The following is a 24,176-nucleotide window of genomic DNA, read 5'->3' as shown; positions in this document are numbered from 1 at the left end:
AATTTGCTTTTCTTTCTTCTTCCCCAAATAAGAACTTCTCCAAAACGTGCTCAAATTCTTTTTTTTTCCTCCAGATGTCAGAATTAGATTCAGTCCTCTGCACAAAAATGCTCCTCACCTTTTCCCTGGACATTCCTGGGAAGTGTTTCTTTAGGGGTTAATAATTTTGTACCCTTTTTTTTTCACTCTTGCCTGTTTTGTGGGGGGTTTTTTTGTACAGTTGTTGAAATATGTCAATATAATCACACATAAATAATCTACTAACCTGTTTATGAGATTTGTAAATCATAGAACAGGTAAAATCCATCAGAACAGATTTTTTTTTCATTAGAAATAAGGTACTTCATCATTACAAAGTAAACCTTTATCCTAGTATTTATTCACTGGGCTAAGGCAGAAATTTTTCAAAGCTGTCTATCTGAAATTTGTGGATGGCTTTTTTGTAGGGCCAGCTTTTCAAAGCTGTCAAACATACACAGTTGTAACTGATTCAACATATATGCTGAAAAATTATGTTGCTAGTTACCAAACCTGGAAACCCCAAAGCAAATTACACAGAAATATAGACCAAATTGTTGCTTTAAATACCTTTATTAATATTATAAAACATTGTATATATTTAAATTTCAAAAAGTCTGCAAGGTTTAAACTATTGTTTATTGTGATTCTGTGATTACATAGTGATTCTGGAAATACTCTTTTTGCTGTGGTAAAAGTTTATAGCAAGAGGCTGGTCAGTTGTGAGCTATTCTTTGAAGATTTATGTTTTAATAAACTTTCTGCTCAACAGTTTGTTACTTAGCAGTAGGTAATCCCTTGTGGACAAGTCCTGTCCACATTAACTGCATTATTTCAGAAATGTTCTGTGGTTGTAATGTACACTGGGCTGATTTTGAGTTAGCTGTGTCAAGTGCAGTCCATTTCTTGATGATCTGTTGCAAGTAATTTTCCTTCTGTTCAGCATTGCCTAATTTGACCCGTTGCACTTTGATATTCAGAAGATTTTTTTTTTTTCAGAATTGTGTGATATTTTGTGATACCTTGATAGCAGCAGTGGTTACATCTCCTGAGATGAGAAAGTGAGTCACTGAGAAAACACCTATGTTATCTGCCAATGTAGTTTAGAGATACTGTAGCCAGTTTCGTCGAAAGATACGGAAAGGAGCACTTGCTACTTAAGTCTTGCATTACCTGCTCTTCTTACCATGAATTCCAGTGCTTCAAATAATAGAGGTGACTGAAGAAATCTTTTTCCTCATACTTTTCTTCAGCTAAGGTTTGTGAAAAGTTAAAGATCATTTGTTGTGATCAGTTGTATGGAGAGCTACTGAGAAGCCAGACTGAGTTTTACTTTCTGAATGTAACAATAAGGCCATCATAGAAGAACATCAAAAGAAGACGCCTGGTGTTCCGCTCTGGTTCACACTGCAGGTTCTCATAACAGATTGATAACAAGCCTAACAGGCCAGGACTGGGGCCCTGTAAAGTTAGCATAAAACACAGTTTGCATAAAGTCTTTGTCCTGTTGCTGCTAGCAATGGCAATACTATTTTTGGTAGGCCACTAGGTACAAAAGCGCTTATTTTGGTTTTCTAAACAAGCAAATATTATATTCTGCTTAGTGTGCGTCTTCTTCTATGGATGCAACAGTTTGTAGCATAAAAGCTCAAGTTTAAAAGTACTGCCACAAAAAGTGACATGGGAAGTTCTGTTAGAAGTGAAACAGAGATGAGAAAAGTGAGCATTTGCTCCAAAATTGATACCTGGTGAGGGCGAAATTCCTCTGAGGTGGGTATGTACTGCAGCCACTGAAGATGTTGCAGTCAACAACATGATGTTGCAGTTAGCTATCAACAACACAGATTGTGACAGAGTGCATTACTTTACAGAAGTGTAGTCATAAACTGTTGGTTTTTTGGAAACTTTGTTATCTTTCAATATTGTTTTTCTGTGGTTGTCAGCATCATAGAGATCCAACCAAGGTGCTAATCACCTCTTCTCTAAACATGTCAAAGACCTTCAAAGATGCATGTGAGTAAGCAGGCAGCTTGGCAGCCATCTTCATTTTATAAAAATTGACCTTACAGGGTGTACAAGGGTGACAGTGTGATGTTTGGGTTGAGGGTAACATGTGGAGGAGGTCAGTGAAGCCAGATGTGAGTTAGGCTGTGTACCTGCTAAGCATTATGTTCTAGTCCATTCCTAGGTTTTACACAAAAGCCTTCTCTTGTTCACTGCAGAGAAAATTCCTCATCATACTAATACGTTTCTAGTTGTGGCCTCAGGATTCTGGTGTCAACCAGAAGACAGAGAAATAAGGTGCATGAGGCATAGTACTTTAGTGTTTTATTCCTCCTAATTTAACTTCTGGCTACCTTTATGGTTACTGAATATATTCATTACCTAAAAGCAGAGTTTAGCAGCTGGAAGAAGAATAGTTTATAAAGTCTAATATGGATATCCAATTTACAGAGAAACTGCTTTGATATTACCAGGATGTATACTATACACATTTCTAAAAAAACTTTTTAAAATTAGAGTCCTTGTAAGTATGTTACTAATGTGTCAGTGTTAAACAGCACTTCAGGAGGTGATGGTGACCGTCATTTCAGAATAAACTTTGGTGATTGCTGTCCTGATCATTAAGAAAAGATAAATATTTATCTATGAAAGTTTAGTCACTGTAACTTGCATGCAGTATAACATTCTAAGTAGATACCTGTCATAAATAAGTAATAAATAACATCATAATTTAAAGGATAATATTAAACAGAACCAATTAGTACTGAAATGTCTACCCTTTCATCTTAATATATAGTTCTTCATTATATGACATTTAAAGTTTCTGTAACTTGACTCTCAAGTATAATACATTATGACCATTCTCATTAAAACCAGCTTTTCTTATAGCACTTACAATGTTGGACTCCTACGGATAACATAATGAGGGTAGAATGCATTTTGATTGAGTTACCACTAGGGAGAAATTTAATTTAATTAAACTGGTCTTCATTAAAATATTACATTGAAGTAAAGTAATTATAAAGACATGTACAGTATTAGAGAAATCCTGCTGTTTAAAAGACAGAGAAAGCTCATTTTAGAATGATCATAATTTTCAAAAAAAAGCTTTGTTCCAATAATTATCTCAAGACTTCTAAAGCATTCATACCTTGTAAAATCTGGTGATATATATATGCCATTTAAAGCTAATGGTATTCCATCTACTTGTAATTGCTGCCAATCTGCCTTTGAAAACAAACTTCTGTAGCCCCATTCTGTTTTGTACAAACATCTACTAAAACTTCAGCATGAAAATGTGGGTATTGAATATATTTACATTTTTAGAAAAAGATAAAAGCTCAGCTTTTTGAAGGTGAATTGTTTTAGCCTTTGAAAATATACTGCAACACAAGTTCTCATAGGACACGTTTTCTCTTATGCTTTCATTTTCCATAAATACAATACCCCTGTGCAGTTGCCACCCAACTAATGCATGCTCGAAGTACAGAACAGCACATCTGTTTCAAGAAGTCCATGAGGAGGTTAGGGCAGTTTTCAGATCAAGTACAATGACATTCTTGGTTTTTATTATTCTGCTGTTTTTTCTCATCCCCATTCACCACCGTTGCTTTTTATTTCAGGGTGAATTTTCCCAGTTTTTTTATTTTACTTTGTTTTGTCATTGTGGCTATCAGTTTTCTTGGGCAACAGCATGGCCTGGATTTTGGATGGAGCATCCACTCTGAGAGAGAACAATGACTTTTCCAAGCAGTTGGCTTAGCTCCTCATCATTATGAAGGCAAGCTGAAGGTTTTGGGGCATAGTTCTGGTTGCTGGTGTAAACAAATTCGCCCCCCACCCTAGGAATCTCAGCTCTCATTTGCTTCAGCCCAGAGTCCAGGTACACTAGGCACCAATCCGGCCTTTGAATGGATACTTTTGCAGGAAAGTGTGAATATGCTCCACAGGAAACCGTTTGGAGTTATCTTGGGAAGAATTAGCTCTGGTCTTGCTATCCTGTTTTACAATGCCTGTCCTTGTGATCTGTTTGCATTGATTACTTTGATTTGCCTTTTCTGTGTATAACTATAATACAGCCTTTAAATTCATCATCACCTGATGTTGTTCTGTTTAGTTCAAACCAGTTCTCCAATTTGCATCCGTATCTAGAAAATGAATAGAAGTGTATGTGTTTCTGAAGTGGAATCTCTTCTTGTCCATTTCCCTGAAGTCTTCATCTAATTCTGCCAACTAAATGTCCAACAGAATCAACCTTCAATAATTTAAAAAAAAAATCATTAAATCCTCTTTGACAGGTAGCTCTTGAATAGATACGTAAAATCTCCACAGAACACACATTAATAAAACAAACGAACAATAATACTTTTTTTTTAAATTACATTTTTTTATTATTCCTATTACTGACTTTTTCTTTTTTTTGTGTTTCACTTCTCCCCTTTTCTATATTTTTGTTTCCCTTTCTATTGGAATATTGTAATAATTCCAAAATACAAAAAATATATAAGAAATGTTTCATTTTCAGAGATGGACCATGTAATGACATTTATTACAACATTTAGATTTTTTTCCAGCACCCTGACGTAAAAAACTGTTGAACACTAGAAATCCCATAGACAGTGGGTTAGGTGGTAATTTTTCAACAAATCAGAATTAAGTCATACATCAAAGACCATCCTCTTAATGTGAAAGATGTGTCTCTGATACTTTTCTGCCTTATAAATTAAAGAAAATATAATTTAGAGTGTTATTTATGTATATACAGTTAAATGACTCAGACTAACTAACCTCACTCTTCTTTCCCTTAGCATTTGAGGCAATTTTGCTTGTTAGAAAAGTGCTGGTTCTGTAGCCTATTTTCAGGCAGAGATGAAACCTATTCCTTTATCTTGTCACAATGGTGACTATGGCATTTTCAGCAAAATTGTAAAGTAGGTGTCAAGATGGTTACACATTTTAAAAAACTTCACTGTGATCTACAGGGGCTTTGATGATTTGTTTGTGAATTTCCCAAACAAGAGAACTGTATCAGTACTAAAACACAGATTTGAAATGATGATTCAAAAGGTCATAAGCTAATGTCTCACTCTGCTACAATGACTGTTTTTGGCTTCCGTTATCACTATATACGTGTGTATGTATGTCTACTTGTGCATATGTTTTTGCATGTGTTGGAAGAATTAATTTTAGGGCTTTTATTTGCTTTCTACCACTTTGGAATTTCCATTCTTGGCTGAATTTCTCATGCTGCTATTTTTTTTTTTTTAATGTCTTTTCCCATTCTTTTACAGTTTTGCGAAAATATAATTTCAGCGCAATTTACAAAAAACACTGACAAAATGCTACTGAAAGAAAATGTAACAACACCTCTATGCTCATTCATGTTACTTCAATACTAACATTTATTCTGAGGTGAGTAAACTTATCTGTGCAGTCAGATCTGGATTCATATATTCAGTTTCTCCCAGAAGCTGAAAATGTGAATGCAAATACAGACAATCCTTTTTTTTTTTTATTCAATTATCAATAACCAAACTAACCTCTTTTGCTTATCTCAGAGTGCTCGCAGATCTTAGACGTGTTTCTCAATTACACTAAATCCCTCTTTTAGCTATTTTAACTGTTGTAGCAGACCAGGGACATGAAGGAAGATAGAGAAGGCCCCTCAGGGCGTAATGGGTATGCACTTAAGTGTAGTAGGATTTCTTCTCCTTGAGAGGCCTGGAAAGCCGAACCAAAGTTAGAAAACCCTGAGGGGGCTTGCCAGCATATTGGGAATACGAAAATGTCTTAAAACTGCAGTGTCTCTCTTTTCACATCCATTGAAACCCATAGTGCAGGGACAAGTATGACTGTTGAGTTAAGCCCTTCTGTTTCCTCGTGGTATAATATAGACCTGACCTGTTTTATATTCTTTCAGAATATGGCCTTTAAATAAAAACAGATATTTAAATATGCAACAGTAGGCCTTTCCCTTGAAATTTTTTTAATAAAAATGCTCCATATTAATTTATTGCATCAGGTCTCCAATACAGCATATTATATGTTTAGTCCAACCTGTGGTGTATAGGTCTGAAGATTTTTTATCTCATTTTTATCTGTTGTAACAGCTTCTGCTTTTTGCACAGCTTAAATATAATCCAAACTTCACAAAATTAAAGGCAGAATTGGTACTACTGATCCTTTTGCTAACTGCATCATGTCAATCCAATTTCTGTCACATATTTGACCTTCCTGCTTAGTCTAATAGGATGGAGCTGGAGATTTTATTATAGTCTCATCAAGTAGCAATCATTCAAAATAACATATTTTGTCCTTTTGCCAGATTCATTACCTTGAAACCCATTCCTTGTATTTTATATTGTACATAACTCTTAAATTGCCTAAAGAATTTACTGCATTCCCTAAATAAGGTACTTTTAAAATATTTCCTGATTATAGATTTAGAGTCTGATTCTTCATTGCCTTATAGTCCCTGTAGTAATATTACACATTCTGTGTAATTTTGTGAAGACAGGCTGGGTATACAAGTGTGGTATCAAATCGGAATATGACCATGAGGTATTGGCAGCGAGAACATGCCCATATGTAGTTGCTAAATTCTGACAACAGGGAGGCTGTTGCTGAGGTGATATCAGGGCTCATTGCAGTGACCACTACTACTTCTTTGAAATTTCCTATGTGTGATTACATCTTTGTTACTAAATTAAACAATTCCAAGGAATGTTCCTGGGCACTGAAACTTTATCACATATACTGCCAAATTGTTATGATGGCCTCTGGAGTATTTTCAGATTGTGGCCTTTGGCTTGCACTCCCACACCTGTTCCAGGTGCTGCACCATGGGCTTAAGGCTCTGACCCCTGGTCTGCCTGGTCACTGGCACCCAGGCCCTTGTGCTCCTGTTCTCCTCTGGACATGGAGATGGGCCTCTGAAGAGCTGATGGCTCCCGTCACGGGCCTGGGAGGAGCCCAGCAGGGCATTATTTGGGCTCTTCCCACTTGCCATTGGCTCCTTGGGCCCCTTTCTGGGTGTGCAGATGAGCTTTTACCACATAACCTAATGATATTCTTGAATGGTACATAGCTTTTGTTGTGTAAATTGCTTTGGAGAAATACATGTTTGCAGTATATAATAGGTTGAGGGGACAAACAAACGAGTATGAGCTTTTCATGAATGTGATATATGACAAAGTAATTTGAATTTAAATTAAACATGTGATCTAATTTATCAGTTCTCTTTATTTTATCATATCAATGGCTGATGGCTTTACTAGAGTCGAGATATAAACTGTTGCATGCTGTGAAGATTTCTAGTGAAAGTAGAAAATTGCTTTTTGAACCCAGAGCTCTACAGTAGGCTTTCACGCAGGCTAAAAAACCACGTCACACTTCTGCCAGTGCCAGACAGTGAGTATTTGGTTAGAGTTTGAATGTCCTACATCTGAACTATATACCCTATTGACTTTTCTGTAATAAGAACTTTTTCTTTCTGTTTTGTTATTAGGACCAGAGAAAAAAAATATCATTATTGCATGCACATAAAAACACACACACAAACATTCATTCTCTCTGTCAAACTAAGACTACAAATTCCGTCTGAACTTTAAAAACCTTTCCTTTCTTTATCCTTTATTTTTTCTTTAATTTCCTACAAGACTTTCTGGCAGTTTCACTTCTAGTGCATAATTCCGAATATCTCTGCTGATCAATATTAGTTGTATTTGTGGTAGCAAAGTGTAATTATATAGTTACAGATAGTACATAGTGCAGAAGTCAGGATTAAAATTAATCACTGTGAAAACTAATGAAAACCTCTTATAAAAGTTGTTTCAAGGTCCTGCTATGATCATACAGCTAGTGTATGAACTTCATAGCTGAAAAAAATGTTAGCTCACATGATAGAACTTTCTAATGCAAACAAAATATCTTTATCGATTATCTGGATGATGGGATTGAGTGCACCCTCAGTAAGTTTGCTGATGACAACGAGTTGGGTGGAAGTGTCAATCTGCTGGAGGGTAGGAAGGCCCTACAGAGGGACATGGACAGGCTGGATTGATGGGCCGAGCCCAATTGTATAGTGTTCAACAAGGCTAAGTGCCGGGTCCTGCACTTGGGTCACAACAACCCCCTGCAACACTACAGGCTTGGGGAAGAGTGGCTGGAGAGCTGCCTGGTGGAAAAGGACCTGGGGGTGTTGGTTGACAGCCGCCTGAACATGAGCCAGCAGTGTGCTCAGGTGGCCAAGAAGGGCCAATGGCATCCTGGCTTGTATCAGGAATAGTGTGGCCAGCAGGACCAGGGAGGTGATAGTGCCCCTGTACTCGGCACTGGTGAGGCCACACCTTGAGTCCTGTGTTCATTTTTGGGCCCCTCCCTACAAGAAGGACATTGAGGTACCAGAGTGTGTCCAGAGAAGGGCAACGAAGTTGGTGAAGGGTCTAGAGCACAAGTCTTATGAGGGGCGGCTGAGGGAGCTGGGGTTATTTAGTTTGGAGAAGAGGAGGCTGAGGGGAGACGTTATCGCTCTCTACAACTACCTGAAAGGAGGTTGTAGCGAGGTGGGGGTCGGTCTCTTCTCCCTAGGAACAAGCGATAGGATGAGAGGAAACGGCCTCAAGCTGCACCAGGGGAAGTTTAGTTTGGATATTAGGAAAAACTTCTTCACCGAAAGGGTAGTCAGGCATTGGACCAGGCTGCCCAGGGAAGTGGTTGAGTCTCCATCCCTAGAGGTATTTAAAAGACAGGCAGATGTGGTGCTTGAGGACATGGTTTAGTGGTGGACTTGGCAGTGACAGGTTAATGGTTGGACTCGATGATCTTAAGGGTCTTTTCCAACCTTAACGATTCTGTGATTCTATGATTCTAAAATAATCCGAGTGGTAATGTCGGATATTCTGGAGAAATGTATGTATTACAAGCTTTTCTAGACTGAGATACCTGAGGGTTCTTGCCTTAGTACACTCTGCCTCCTTTAGAGATTTCCAACATGTCATGTTGCCATCTTCAATTGTAGGCATTCCTGAGAATTCTCACTCCCTTTACACCAAAGATTCTGTATTTTCTCTTTTTCCTCTGGTACTTACAACACGTGTTATCTGTGTTCAAAAACTAAACTCTATTGGGAAAGTACTGAAACATGAGCTGGAAAAGATATAGCGGTATCGTTTTGCTAACAGATAAAAAATTGCTGCCATCAGAGAACTGCTGATGCTTTGAATGGCTTCATTTAATGAACATTTTCAGATGAGTATATCGTGGTTCTGGTGGAAGAAGCACTATGTGACTTCTTGCCACTCTTGTGATTTGTTTTTTTGGTATTTTGTTGAAATCAAATAGGATTCTGCCTACAGATGTGCACGTTTGCTGAAAGTTTAGATCTGATTTACTGTGAGCTTCTAAAATGACCAAATTCTAGTAAAAAGCACAGCTAGACATATGTCAACTGAAACTTGATGCAAAATTGATACAAAAATTATTTTAAATAAGTGATGCAAATCATTTCTGTACGTGAGATGCACAAAAATGTAAGATTAAAAAAAAAAAATTGCCCTATCTATATGGACTTGTCCAGGACCCAACAAGGGTCTGATATCCTACAAAGGTTTCACTAAAAATGTAGACATATTCCTACATTTTGTGCAAAATTGAAAATTAGCATTTACCTTAAAAGAAGGCTTATTGATGTTTCCATGTTCAGTTTTTATGTGAAGAATCTTGAGACAATTACCTTCCCTTGAAGTAAAATGGTAAAACAATAGTAAAATGGTGACTTCAATTAGACACAGCTCAAATTACATGCTAGGAAAAAATATGAGAAAGCATTCAGAGTACTACACTATCATTAGTACAGCTTTAGGGATCTTAGTTGTTACTTATGCTGTAGCCTGCTTGTTTTCCAGAGGAAACAGAGCCATGTCCCTTCTTTCTTCCTGGTTCCAAAAGAGTAAAGGTCTCCCCGTCCTGTACTGTTGTCTCTCATGCTAGCAAATACGGGAATTAATTAAGCCTTATTTATAAGACTTCTGAAAATGTCTTACAACAAACCAAACAAACTAAAGTACCAAAGTACAAAATAAGAACCGAAGCAATATATGCCAAAAAAGGTATTTCCATAGTGCTTGGATCTAACATATTAACCCTGCACAGGAGAAGCGATTTTAAGTCTCAAATGAAGTCTGGTCTTGAATGTTTTAAACTATTGCTTCAGCTGGTTTCAGGGTATTGACCCTTTGTCATTTTGCAATATAATGTTATTTCTGGCAACCTCCTGTTATTTGGTTGGTTTTGGTTTTGGTTTTTCTTAGTGACATCACATTTTTTTTTTCCTTGGTTGTTTCAGTGCCTGCTTGACTGCTTGTTTTCTTTTCCATGTTGATGCAGTGCACCTTACATGTCTCTCAGCTTGTTGCTTCAATTAACTTCTCAGTGGACCCCCTGGAAACTTGCATTGTCTCCCACTGCTGTTTCCTGTCTCCCTGCTGCTTTTTATCACTTTGCTTGTATTTTGGTGATCACTAACCGGCTGCTTAGACTATTGTTTGGAGCACTAGTGATTCCCTGCTGATTTTATCACTTATTCCCTACAGATCTTTTCTTAAACTTGTATTTTGTTCTCTACCCAGTTTTGATATTATGTTTCTGGCTGTGGGATTCTATAAACCAAATCCAATGTACCTTTCCCAGAAACTTTCAATCTATTTAGAAGATATTTCTTTGACTTTGAAACATTAAAAGTGGTTATGTGAGACCAAAAAAAAAATCTAATTAAAAGAAATATGACTGACAATTCATTTTTTAATCTACAACTGTATTTTTCCAGCGGTCCTTTTTTTTGTATTTTATTGCCAGTTACTTGTAAATTATATGAAGTAAAATAGTAAATAGCACTGTATCACTTCTCTGTTTCACTTTCAAGACGTGTTAAGTATCCCTGCTTGCAAACTTCACTTAATCCCTTACAACATTAATACCCTATTTTTATAGTACTTAGGATTTTCAAAACTTTGCGGGGAGACTTATGGTCTTACGAGAAAGTCAGAATAATATTATGTGTCAGAAACCAGAAGTGAATTGTACATATCACAAATATTTTAAAATTATTTATTAAAAATATTATAATAATTACTGTTTTCTAATCAGTTTTAGTCATTCTTCGTTGTGATATGCACATTTCAGAAGCAGCTTCTTAGCTCCAACAAAGAACTGTTCAAACAAACAAAATAGTGTCTGGAAAAATCTGGTAATTGAGCCACTGAAGGCCTTTTTTTCTTCACATTTTTAATAAGATTCAGCTTCCAGACGATATCTATGTTTTTTGGTGGGCCTTATTCATTGATTAATTTTCAAAAGTTTATACAGTCTATTTATTATATATCCTCTGCTCTTATTATAAATTTAGTTTCTAATTAGAGTGCTTTTGGAACCAGTTGATCATTTGCTTATGTTCCTTTTTAAAGTTTGGCGTGACCAAAATAATATTTTTACAAATAAATTTATACCAAGTTTTATAAAGTATTACTATTATGAATGTTATTCTATTTTAAATATGAAATTAATTTAATGGAGCACAGACTTTGTATTTGTAAGGCATTATAATAGCTGGTGTTAAGCAAGTTATACCAGTACTGAATAACAGGAATAAGGAATCATTCACACCTGTCCCTTCTTGTATATTGAATTATCCTGCAAACTTTATGGACTGAGAAGGTTCATGTTGTCATAACTTTCTGCCTTGCAGTCTAACTTGAATTTTAGATTATCGTATGCATAATCCATATATGAGGGACACACATCGGATACCATTTCTGTTACTGTACATGACAGCCATCGTCAGACACTGTATGACTCAGAGATAAAATATAACTGTATGTGTGTATTAGAACAATGTCAAAGACTTTTATTATCTGTGTCATCAGTTTTCGTAATTTCTGTGCTAATCACTATTTAATATTTTTAATTTTAAGCCATTGAGGTGAATTTTTAATTTATAGAATAAAGCTATTAAATTAAATAATGCTATCTACTTTCCTCAGAACAGTCTGAGTTTTTATTTAAAATGTTAACTTTTATTTTTGAAAGCTTAGAAAGTTTGAGGTTTATAAAAGTTTTTTTTTCTTTTTTTTTTCCCCCTCCTACAGAGATGGAGCACTTTTTCAAATGCATGCAGAACCTCTCATTCTGTTAAATGCATTTAGAAATAAGATAAAACCAGTTTGAATCTTTGATTACTTTAGCTGAGCTCTGTAAGGAATCTTTCGAATGGAGTCTTCTAGTAGCTATATTGTGCAGATATGGATTCAGCAGATTGTTATTTGATTAATACTAAAATCAGAAGGAAAAATTTAGTAGCTTATTGTCTTAGCGAGTTGAATGTTATATACTAACAGTACAAGTTAGTTGTGTAACACAGAAGAGATTACGTATATATCACTAGAGATTAGTGGCAACACTTGCTTTAGGTAATTCCTTTCCAGAGGACAAAAGTCCTGTATCAAAGTGTGTAGTAACTTTTAACTATGGATATATGGGTGTATACACAGAAACAGGTATATGCAACAGCCCAACTTCATTCTTTCAGTAAATTAGTCTGAGAACTAACATACTTTACATTTCATTGATGAAAGGATGTTTCATAATTCCATCACAAATTGCTCTCTGCCTATTACAGTCAAGCATTCAGAAAAAAAAAAAGAAAGTTGGAAACGTAATTTAAATACATAAAGACCACAGAAACACATATAGTGAATAACAATGAACTACTACTGGGGAATAAACAGGAAGAATTAGAGATCTGTGTGCTGTTGCAGGGCCATGATCTCATTGCAGTTACGGAGTCATGGTGGGGTGGCTCACATGACTGGAGTGCTCTCATGGATGGCTACGTACTTTTTAGGAAAGACAGGCCAGCAAGGCAAGGTGGTGGAGTTGCTCTCATGTGAGAGAACAGCTGGAATGTATGGAGCTCTGCATAGGGGTAGATGACGAACAAGTTGAGAGCTTATGGGTAAGAATTAAGGGGCAGGCTAATATGGGTGACACTGTTGTGGGTGTTTACTACAGGCCACCTGATCAGGAAGAAGAAGTCGATGAGGCCTTCTACAGACAGCTGAAAGTAGCCTCATGATCACAGGCCCTGGTTCTCATGGGGGACTTCAACCACCCTGATATCTGCTGGAAAGACAACACAGCTAGGCACACACAGTCCAGGAGGTTCCTGCAGAGCATTGATGATAACTTTTTGACACAGGTGGTGGAGGAGACAACGAGGAGAGGTGTGCTGCTGGACTTTGTACTAACCAAGAAGGACTGGTTGGGAATGTGAAGGCTGGGGGCAGCCTTGGCTGCAGTGACCATGAGATGATGAAGTTCAGGATCCTGCATGGAGGAAGCAGGGCAGTAAGCAGGATTACAACCCTGGACTTCAAGAGAACTAACTTTGGCCTCTTCAAGGATCTACTTGGAGGAATCCCATGGGTTAGGGCTCTAGAAGGTAGGGTGGTCCAAAAGAGCTGGTTAATATTCAAGCATCTCTTCCTCCAAACTCAAGATCGATGCATCCATATGAATAGGAAATCAAGCAAAGAGGGCAGGAGACCTGCATGGATGAGCAAGGAGCTTTTGGCAAAACAAATGGAAGAAGGAAGTTTACAGAATGTGGAAAAAGGGACAGGCCACTTGGGAGGAATACGGGAATGTTGTCAGAGTATGCAGGGATGCGGTGAGAAAGGCTAAGGTCCACTTGGAATTAAATCTGGCAAGGGATGTCAAGGACAACAAGAAGGGGTTCTTCAAGTACATCAGTAGCAAAAGGAAGACTAGGGAAAATGTGGGCCCACTGCTGAATGAGGTGGGTGCCCTGGTGATGGAGGATACAGAAAAGGCAGAGTTACTGAATCCCTTCTTTGCTTCTGTCTTTACTGCTAAGGCCAGCTCTCAGGAATCCCTGACCCTGGAGGCAGGAGAGAAAGCCTGGAGAAAGAAAGACTTTCCCCTGGTCGAGAAGGTTTGGGTCAGAGATCATTTAGGCAAACTGGACACCCACAAATCAATGGGCCCTGATGGGATGCACCCACAAGTGCTGTGGGAGCTGGCAGATGTTACAGTTAAGCCATTCTCCATCATCTTGGAAAGGTCATGGAGAACACAAGAGGTGCCTGAGGACTAGAAGAAAGCCAGTCCAATCTTCAACAATCTCCAGTCTTCAACAAGGGCAAGAAGTAGGACCCTGGACACTACAGGCTAGTCAGCCTCAACTCTATCCCTGGACAGATGATGGAACAGCTCATTCTGGATGTCATCTCTAAGCATGTGGAGGAAAAGAAAGTTATCAGGAGTAGTCAACATGGATTCATAAATTGTCCAATCTGATAGCATTCTATGATGGCATGACTGGCTGGGTCGATGAGCAGTGGATGTAGTCTACCTTGACTTAGCAAGGCTTTTGACAGTCTCCCATAACATCCTTATAGATAATGTCAGGATGTGTGGATTAGATGAGAGGACAGTGAGATGCATTGAGAACTGGCTGAATGGCAGAGCTCAGAGGGTTGTGATCAGCAGCACGGAGTCTAGTTGGAGGCCTGTAGCTAGCAGTGTTCACCAGGGTTCAGTACTGGGTCCAGTCTTGTTCAACTTATTCATCAATGACCTGGATGAAGGGACAGAGTGTACCTTCAGCAAGTTTGCTGATGATACAAAACTGGGAGGAGTGGCTGATGCACCAGAAGACTGCTGCCATTCAGCGAGACCCGGACAGACTAGAGAGTTGGGTGGAGAGGAACCTAATGGAGTTCAACAAAGGAAAGTGTAGGGTCCTGCACCTAGGGAGGAATAACGTCATGCACCAGTACAGGTTAGGGGTTGACCTGCTGGCAAGCAGCTCTGCGGAGAAGGACCTGAGAGTCCTAGTGGACAAGTTAACCATGAGCCACCAATATGCCCTTGCGGCCAAGAAGGCCAATGGTATCCTGGGGTGCATTAGGAAGAGTGTTGCCAGCAGGTCAAGGGAGGTTACCCTCCCCCTCTACTCTGCCCTGGTGAGGCCACATCTGGAGTACTGTGTCCAGTCCTGGGCTCCCCAGTTCAAGAAAGACAAGGAACTACTAGAGAGAGTCCAGCAGAGGGCTACGAAGATGATTAGGGGACTGGAGCATCTGTCTTATGAGGAAAGGCTGAGAAAACTGGGTCTGTTTAGCCTGGAGGAGACTGAGAGGGGATCTTATCAACACTTAAAAATATCTTAAGGGTGTGTCTTGGAGGATGGGACCAGACTCTTTTCAGTGGTGCCCAGCGACAGGATAAAGGGCAAAAGGCATGAACTGAAACACAGGACGTTCCATCTGAATATGAGGAAAAACTTTACTTTGAGGGTGACAGAGCACTGGAACAGGCTGCCCAGAGAGGCTGTAGAGTCTCCTTGTCTGGAGATACTCAAAACCTGCCTGCTCTAGGTGAACCTGCTTTAGCAGGGGGATTGGACTAGATGATCTTCAGAGATCCCTTCCAAGCCCAGCCATTCTGTGATTCTGTGATACTTGTCCTGCACAGGACACTGTTCAATGGAAATTTTGTATTTACACAGAGACATATGGCACTATACTGTCTTCTTTAGTATTCATTCTAAGTAAGAAAAGCAAATTAGGGACTATTTTTCTTCGGTATATGATAGCACATACTAAACAAAAGCCTGCAGTGTTTATTACCAAACCATAGAATCTTCACTGAACAAGTGGAATCTCGCAGGAAATAATTTGAGAACTGTGAACCTCAATATTAGATCTCAAGATACTTTAAAGACTTCATCTGACAATATAATATATTTGTAATGTGTTAAAAGTGTGTAATGCTACCATATTTTTATTGCTGAGGCATTAGGGACTTGCTAAGGTGAAGTGTTTTTTCAACTGTATGAGTCCAGATTGTCAGATCAGATTTAAATAAACAGCAGGTGATGGTTATAGAGTTTTATCCTGTGGATTAACTTTGTGTCAATGCCAATACTAAGATTCTTTACAATGTTAAGTATTACCATAAGCTTCTGTCACAGCAAAAATAAGTCCTTTGCTGTACTTTACTGTAAATATCGAGAGTGAGAATAAAATCTTGAGTCAGTCAGGAGTAAGAACATAGTCATTTGTCCACTGTCCATGTTCCACATCCGTCTGCAATGACTACAGTTTGGATCTGAAAATCTTCAGTGAATGTAAATGGAAGGGACACAGAAATATAGTAGTGGATTCCTTAGAGATTTCAGTCTCCTGCCTGTCGAGGATACTCAGAAAATGTGAGCTAGCCAGTTTACGGAATTCTGTAGTATAGGTCTGATTTAGTAGTCTGTCTGAAATTGCGACTGGATTTTATCAACCCAGTGGCAGCCAGTATTTACAAAAATGCTTCTGAATTCTCTGATTATAATGTGGGAGGGTGGCACTATTTTCTTACTGAAAAGGAAGAAAAGACCACATTGTCACTAAGGAAGGACAAACCTATGGAACGAAGAAAGCTCAGATTGAAAATAAACAGCTGAATTCTGGTTTTGGTTCTGTCAATGGCACAGCACATGAAGATGAGAAGCAGTTTTGTATGAATATCAAAGGCAGTTCAACATTTTTAGCAAACACTAATCTTAATCTCTCTCTGCCTTGGTTTCCCAATCTGGAAAATTAAAATATTTAATCCTCTGTAAACCATGTATGTATGAATGTCTAAATGGAATTAAAACAGTGCTTTTAAAACTGGATCTACAAGTTAGTGACATACAGTTTACTTTATAATAATGGGATTTATGAGTACTTGCCAAAAGGAAAATATAGCGTACACAATTCTTTTGTATGAAGTTAGTATGTGTTTGATAGAAACAGTTGCCACTATCTTCAGTATTGTAGAATCATAGAATCATAGAATCGTTAAGGTTAGAAAAGACCATTAAGATCATTGAGTCCAACCGTTAACCTAGCACTGCCAAGTCCACCACTAAACCATGTCCTCAAGCACCACGTCTACCTTTCTTTTAAATACCTCCAGGGATGGGGACTCAACCACTTCCCTGGGCAGCCTGGTCCAATGCCTGACTACCCTTTCAGTGAAGAAGTTTTTCCTAATATCCAAACTAAACTTCCCCTGGTGCAGCTTGAGGCCATTTTCTCTTGTCCTATCACTTGTTCCTAGGGAGAAGAGACTGACCCCCACCTCACTACAACCTCCTTTCAGGTAGTTGTAGAGAGCGATAACGTCTCCCCTCAGCTTCCTCTTCTCCAAACTAAACAACCCCAGGTCCTTCAGCCACTCCTCATAAGACTTGTGCTCTAGACCCTTCACCAACTTCGTTGCCCTTCTCTGGACACACTCTGGTACCTCAATGTCCTTCTTGTAGGGAGGGGCCCAAAAATGAACACAGGACTCAAGGTGCAGCCTCACCAATACCGAGTACAGGGTCACTATCACCTCCCTGGTCCTGCTGGCCACACTATTCCTGATACAAGCCAGGATGCCATTGGCCCTTCTTGGCCACCTGAGCACACTGCTGGCTCATGTTCAGGTACGAATGGTAACAGATATCAAATACTTTTTATTCAAGCCAGAAGGTTTTTCATAGAATCTTATGTTTCTTCTGTGCAAGAAAAAATATTTTAACACCATCAAAAAGATAAAATTGCAATGTTTTGTTGATTTATTTCATAGATGTCTTGGAAATATTAATCATATATGTAATCCACAATGATGTTAGTTTTCTGGCTATTTATTTTTAGGTCAGCTAATCCAATTATTATGCATGTATTAAGAAAAACTCAGTTGCCACATCAAACAGGACTCACTTCTTTCCATGTGCAGTTATGAAACCTAGTGCTCCAGTAGAAGTTCTGAGTCTAAGCTGTCATTGCTGTTATTTCTTGGTTAAACTTAGAAAATTAAGAATAGGGAAATTACTCAGAGCTAGTAGAAACATAAATTATCTTGTCTACACGTGTTGCTATAATACCACCAAGGTTAGTAACTCAGGTCTGGGTACAGCCACAGTAGTAAAACCTAGAGGCTAAGGATGTACTTCTCGTATAATCTAACAATAGATTAATGCAGCCAGTTTGCATCCAACCCTAACATATTACATATATGAAGTTGCACTCAGCTAAACAGATTTACTGTCAGCTTAAGTTTCCATTAGTGCATTTCTATGGAGATACTTATACATCAGTAATGGTCCCTGATCTAAAACCAGTAAATGTCCATGTGTAAGGTAGTATTTTTAATGACCTAGTACTATCAACTCTTCCTGTTGCTACTTACTTGTTATACTTCATTTTGATTTAATTTTGTTTGAGAGAAGTAGACTCTGCAGTGGAGTATGTATATCCACAACACTGGAGGAAAGTCAGAATTCAGACTCGCAAAATTGCGCAGAGCTCAGTTTAATGAATTTTTTTTCCTGCCTACATCCTGTTTCTACCAGTGAAATATACTCCTTTTCTTCCTGTAACTGAAATTAATCTCCATCATATCTAAGTGTTTCCTACTTGCATTTGTTCTCCTTGTTCCTCTCTGAACTTTTCCCAACATCCATATTTTTATTGCATATTAAAAGAGAATACGTAAGTGGAGAATACTTCAAAGAAGCAGAAGCCTCAGCTAATGGGGGCTCAAAAAGTCCTACACTTGTGGGTGCTTGTTTAGTTAGAGGAGGGTTTGAGATTTTATTGTTTTTCTTGCAGCTATGAAAACAGATATTAAAAGAGTAGCTTTAGTGTGAACATCAGATACGGTGCTTGAAGACATGGTATAGATGAACTTGGCAGTGATAGGTTGACAGTTGGACTCGATGATCTTAAGGGTCTTTTCCAACCTTGACGATTCTATGATTCTATGATCAGCCTGGGCTTTGCTGTTCTTTCTGAATGTGTTAACACAGCTACAGCGATAATTGTTCAGATTTTGCTTTTGCAATAAATAATGACAAATTTGGAGTGAATCCACTGAAATAAGTGAAATTACTATAGGTTTACACCATTGCTGAAGGTGAAGTTAGAATACTTATTGTATTAGCTAATTAAGTCAGGCTGGACATTAAACAAGGAAGAATGTGGAAAGGGAGAATTATTATTATTTTCTTCATATAGCTTAAATATGTCAAAAGCTATGTGATAGGACTCTCTTATAAAGTGCAGTAATGCTATTGGTGCAGCTTACATTGTATCTTTACTGTAACAAACATGCTTAAATTTCTGTATGCTTTTCTTTAAAATTAGCCATATATGTATATACTTTATAATAGTAATATTTGCATTCAAACATGCTGGTTGCATAGAACAAATTTCACTCATTATAAATAGAAAAAAACTTAACAGAATTCTGGTACAGAACATCATATAGGACACAACTTGAACCTTAAATTGTACATCGCATTTTTATGGCATGGATGATAATGAGTTGCGAGTAGGAAAGGATTTTAATAGATACCTGTTTCAGCATGGATCCAGTAAATTTAAAGATCTGTTGCACTGAATGCATATTTTTTAATTCTATATTTTATATATATTAGAGAGTTAGACTGAACAAATGTTCATAAAGCAGTTTTTAATAAGAAATTCAGTACAACAGATGTCATTCACTTTCTTATGCTGAAGTATAGGAAAGAGTTAAAAACAGTAGTGATCACACAGATAAACTTCACTGTCTAGGCACAACAGTGTAAGTTGAAAACAAAATATTTATATATTTTAGGATAGTAAAATGAATGCTATGGATTAATTTGGAAATGGCTATAATTGCAGAAATAAATTTGTACTTAAATAAAAATAGGAAAGTTCTAATTTGGAAGAAATAGAGGCCATATTCAGTCTTTAAATGTTGCTATTATTGTATAAATGTTGTAGAACTGCTGCCAGGATTGATAAGTTACAGGTGCATTTTTATCATGGTTCTTCTGTCTTGTCCTAGAAAATACAATTTTGTCAAATAATAGCCACTCACTCCAGAACTGGAGATTTTCCCCTATAGTTGCAAAATAAAAAACTAAGATACTTACCCTGGTTTTCCAGAATAAGAATTTTGCTGGTTTTGCAGCATAAGTACAGCTTATGCTGCTGGAAGAGAAACAGAAGGTGCAGGCAGGTACCACTTTTCTCAAGGAAAATGGACCCAAGCCCTCCAGTATCAGAAAAAATAAAAATCAGAACTCATTCCCCCTCCCCCCCCTTGTAGAATAAATGGAAATAGAAACCTGCTGAACAATGGCACGATACTCAAGTTGTTATTTTGTTACAGTGAGAGCAGATGTTTGGATAACCTTAAGGAAAGATCAAACTTAGTCACTTAAGAATTCTTTTGTCTGTAAAAGAGAACATGCAGAGAAGTTTCTGGTTCTCTCCTCCTTGAGCTTCTACTTCTGTCAATATATTTGCCTACATACTCTGAGATGAAACTCGGCTCTCAACCAAGTAAGAAACTTGTTTAGCTCAACAGTTAGGATTTTCCCTTTTTTTTTTTACTGAAAAGTATTTTCTTGAGCACCATCTGCTTTCTCAGATAGTTACATTACTGTGGGAAAAGACTCTACTCACCGAAGATGGTACAAATGCCTCATCGGGACCAAGCTGAGTTGAAGATGCATACAGCCTACAACAGCCAAATTTTTTGTACTTAAAAAGTAACAGCCATTTGAAAGCATCTGTTTTTTGAAGATAGATGTATCTCTGGCTCAGATAATGTAGCTGGCAAAGAGAATATAAGAAAATAATTATCAAATTATGTACTTTTGGAGTTTCACTCAGATAGTGCTTTGATGGATGCTACAGAAGTATCTTTGAGTTTTATCTGAACAAAGTTGAGATAATGTATTTCATCTACACAAATTCTCATGATCAAAATTCCGTGGAACTGCATCATTCTTTTAGGTACATGGTTGCACCATTATTTTTTATGTAAACAGTAATACAACACTCAGTTAAATGATTTTAATAGAATGTCTTTTCCTTCTCAGTTTTGTATCTAGAAATGAAGAAATCACAGAACACTCCAATATTTTGTTTCACAGACATAGGTAAAGCGTAAGCTTTTGATCTTTTTCTTTTTTTCATTCAAGTCAGTCTGTCCAAAGATGCTTCTTATTCCTACAGCTTGTAGATGAACAGAAATAATCTTATGATCCTAAACCTTTAATAACATATGGAACATAACTGATATTCTCTAAAACTTCAGTTTTAACGGTGGAAATTGCTAAGGGCAAATCTAACAGAAGATTCCAGCTGTTATTACAGACAGTGTTACAGTACAGGCAAGTCCTCCACTACTAGTAGCAACAGAAACAATTAAGGAGACTATTTCAAAGATGGGTCAGCCTGCCATGGAGGTCTGGTGCACGTTTTTATAGCTTTGTTTGGTAAAACATGTATTAGTACCCTCCCTCTGTGCCAACAGTTATGGAAGATAATGAAAGGATATAAGGCGAAGCAAGAACCCAGACATGCATATTTATACTCATATTTGATATGCTCTGAGAGTATATTTTCCTGAAGTGGTTTCAGATTTGTCTTTTGCAATTGTCTACTCCATTGGTACTCCAAGGTTTGGTGTTCCTTTATTAAAAGCTTGCGTTCCTGAAACCTAGCTAGTACATAGCTAGGCTTATATAGCTGAAGAAGGTGTTCATATATTTAGGAACTGTAAATTTCACTTAAAAATCCTTGTAGATTATGGCAGAGACAACTGGTGTGTTGGTGCATCGGTTTTATCCATAGGTATTTGAGAGTAGAGTAGCAAATTGCAATAGGAGAGTAGGTGGGATAAAAATGTCTCATATTCAGCAAGATTCACCAAGTCTGTGTTCATCAAAACTGTTTTTCCAGTGAAAAACGTTTGACCCAGTGAACGTGAATCATACTTTTTATCTCTGTGTGTGAAAAAACAGAGTCACTGGGCCTACAACTCAGTGGAAAAAACAATCTCTTAAATGACGGAGAGTTGAAAGATTAACAAAATCATATTTGATATATACCATAAAACCACTCCTGTCCTACTGTAGTGTGAAAATGGCACACTTGATAATAGCGAACTTGACATGCAGCCCTTCTAGCAGAAGTTAAATGAATACCTCTTTTTAAGAGTTGTGAAAGATGCTAGGAGTGTGCAGATGTAATAAAAGACAAAGACTCAGGGAGATGATCAAAAGGTCATTGTAAATAGAATCTATCACCTGGCCATTATTACTGTAGAGTTAACACCATGTTAATCCTTTTATAGTTTTATGAACATAGTGTAATCCTAGTTACTAGTTGAATATATCCTTTAAAACTCCTGGCAGCTCATTGCTCTGATAAACAAAATCACAAGTCATCTTTCTGTAAACAACCCAGTAGTAATAAGAAGTTTTATTAGTATTTATCACAAATAAATATTATGTTTATCATTAGATAACCTTAAAATCATTGCAAATTGTATAGATACCTCACAGCAACCTACTGATGTTATTACAAATCCCTTTGGCTGGTAGGTCTTTCCTGTGGTTCTAAATACAGATCCAGTGTATATTTTATTAGGATCTTTGGAGAAGAATTAATGAATGAGAATGAGACCTTACTGTAATGCCTACTGTTTGCAATGGTAGGTTATGAACCTTTAAGAATAAAAAAGAAGATGAAACATCTGCTAGTTAAAATATTGCACGCACTTTGCATTTGGTGGGAATAGGTGTCTTGTTTGATGGAGTTTTATTTTTGCCATGCATAGGGGCAGATAGAAAACTCAATAAGCCATTATTAGTTACAGAAAAAATGTGCAGCTGCCTAGGGAGAGGAGAAAAAACTGGCCAGTCCAGGGACTGGTCTTCTACTTAGAGAGATCTCTGCTTTCTTTGAGAAAGGCAGTCACTGTTTCCTGCCTCCAGGTCCACCTCCAGTGGCAGGATTGGATTGTCCTTCGCACCAGGTCATTTAGTCCAATTTTCTAGCCAAGCTCTGCCCTTTTGCAGTTTGCAGGTGTGCCTGAAGCAGAAGCCTGGCAGTAGGGGCATACTGAGTGTGGAAGGGAAGAGAGTGGGAAGCTGAAGCAGTGTGGGTTTGTGAGTACTGGGAGGGAGTAGACTAGGCATGACGGAACAGAAGTAGGAGCTGGATGGGAAAAGGGGAGTCTCCCCAAAACGTCCCACACCCCCATCACAATTACATTTCCCACTGTAATCAGCTTGATCTCCCTTAAGCCCCATTGTTCTGGAGTCCTCTCTCCATTTCCCCAGTTCCCTTTCTTCCCTTTCTACATCTCTTAACCACCTCATTCGTCCCCAGGTCCTCAGCATCCCTTTTGAGGTTACTGTCAACCCAGGTTTCTAGAGATCTGTACAGACCACTCCTTTCAGCTGTCTTTCTCTTCCTTCCTTTACTGCTATTAGGTATCCTCGCTTATCCTACTATATTGATTTTTGACTGCATGGGGCATGACCACAGAGATCAACTTCGAGGCATTTCTGGATCTGGCTGTCATCTAAGTGCAGTCTCAAAAAAAGAAAGCCTCTTAAAGCACTGATCTAATTTTCCCTTGTGACCTCCCAGATTCATACTTCTATGCTGCTGTTTTGTTAGCAGCTTATCCATGGGGTCATATGGTCAATTATCTGATTAGGCTGAAAATTAACCTTAAACAGCAACAAAGACATTTTCTTGGCTGGATCAGCCTTCTGATCAGCCTCTCAGACACAGACGTGCAAGTGCCTACCCTGGGAGCTGCTAGAAATTCACAATGAAGGAAATAAGGAAGACTGTTTTAAACTCAGATACTATAATCATGATTTTAAGAAAATTAATTTGATTTCAGTTTAGGCCCAACAGTTTATTTTAGCCTTGATGTTACACTGTGGGAAATCATGCACAATAAAATGAAAAACCTGTTACTCCCACGGGGCTTATAGCACAAGAATTTGGTAAATAAAGTAAGTCTTCCCGTCATCTCTGAAAGAGCACATATATAACACATATATAACATTTTTAACATACAGGAGTGTAACTGTTTTTATTAAATTCTCTTTCATGGAGGAAGCTTGTAAAGAGAGCAGTTGTACCACTAAAAATGATAATTTTCCTAACTTGCTATAGAAAATTTTAAATTTGTTAAAATTAATCTATTTTTGCTGCCCATTAAGATATACAACCAGGTTCAGAAAAACCTAC

Source organism: Nipponia nippon, unplaced genomic scaffold (assembly GCF_047370975.1).
Source record: "Nipponia nippon isolate SJK-2023a ecotype South Korea unplaced genomic scaffold, ASM4737097v1 scaffold_6, whole genome shotgun sequence".
In the NCBI taxonomy this organism is placed as follows: domain Eukaryota; kingdom Metazoa; phylum Chordata; class Aves; order Pelecaniformes; family Threskiornithidae; genus Nipponia; species Nipponia nippon.
Note: the sequence above shows the minus strand (reverse complement) of the source record.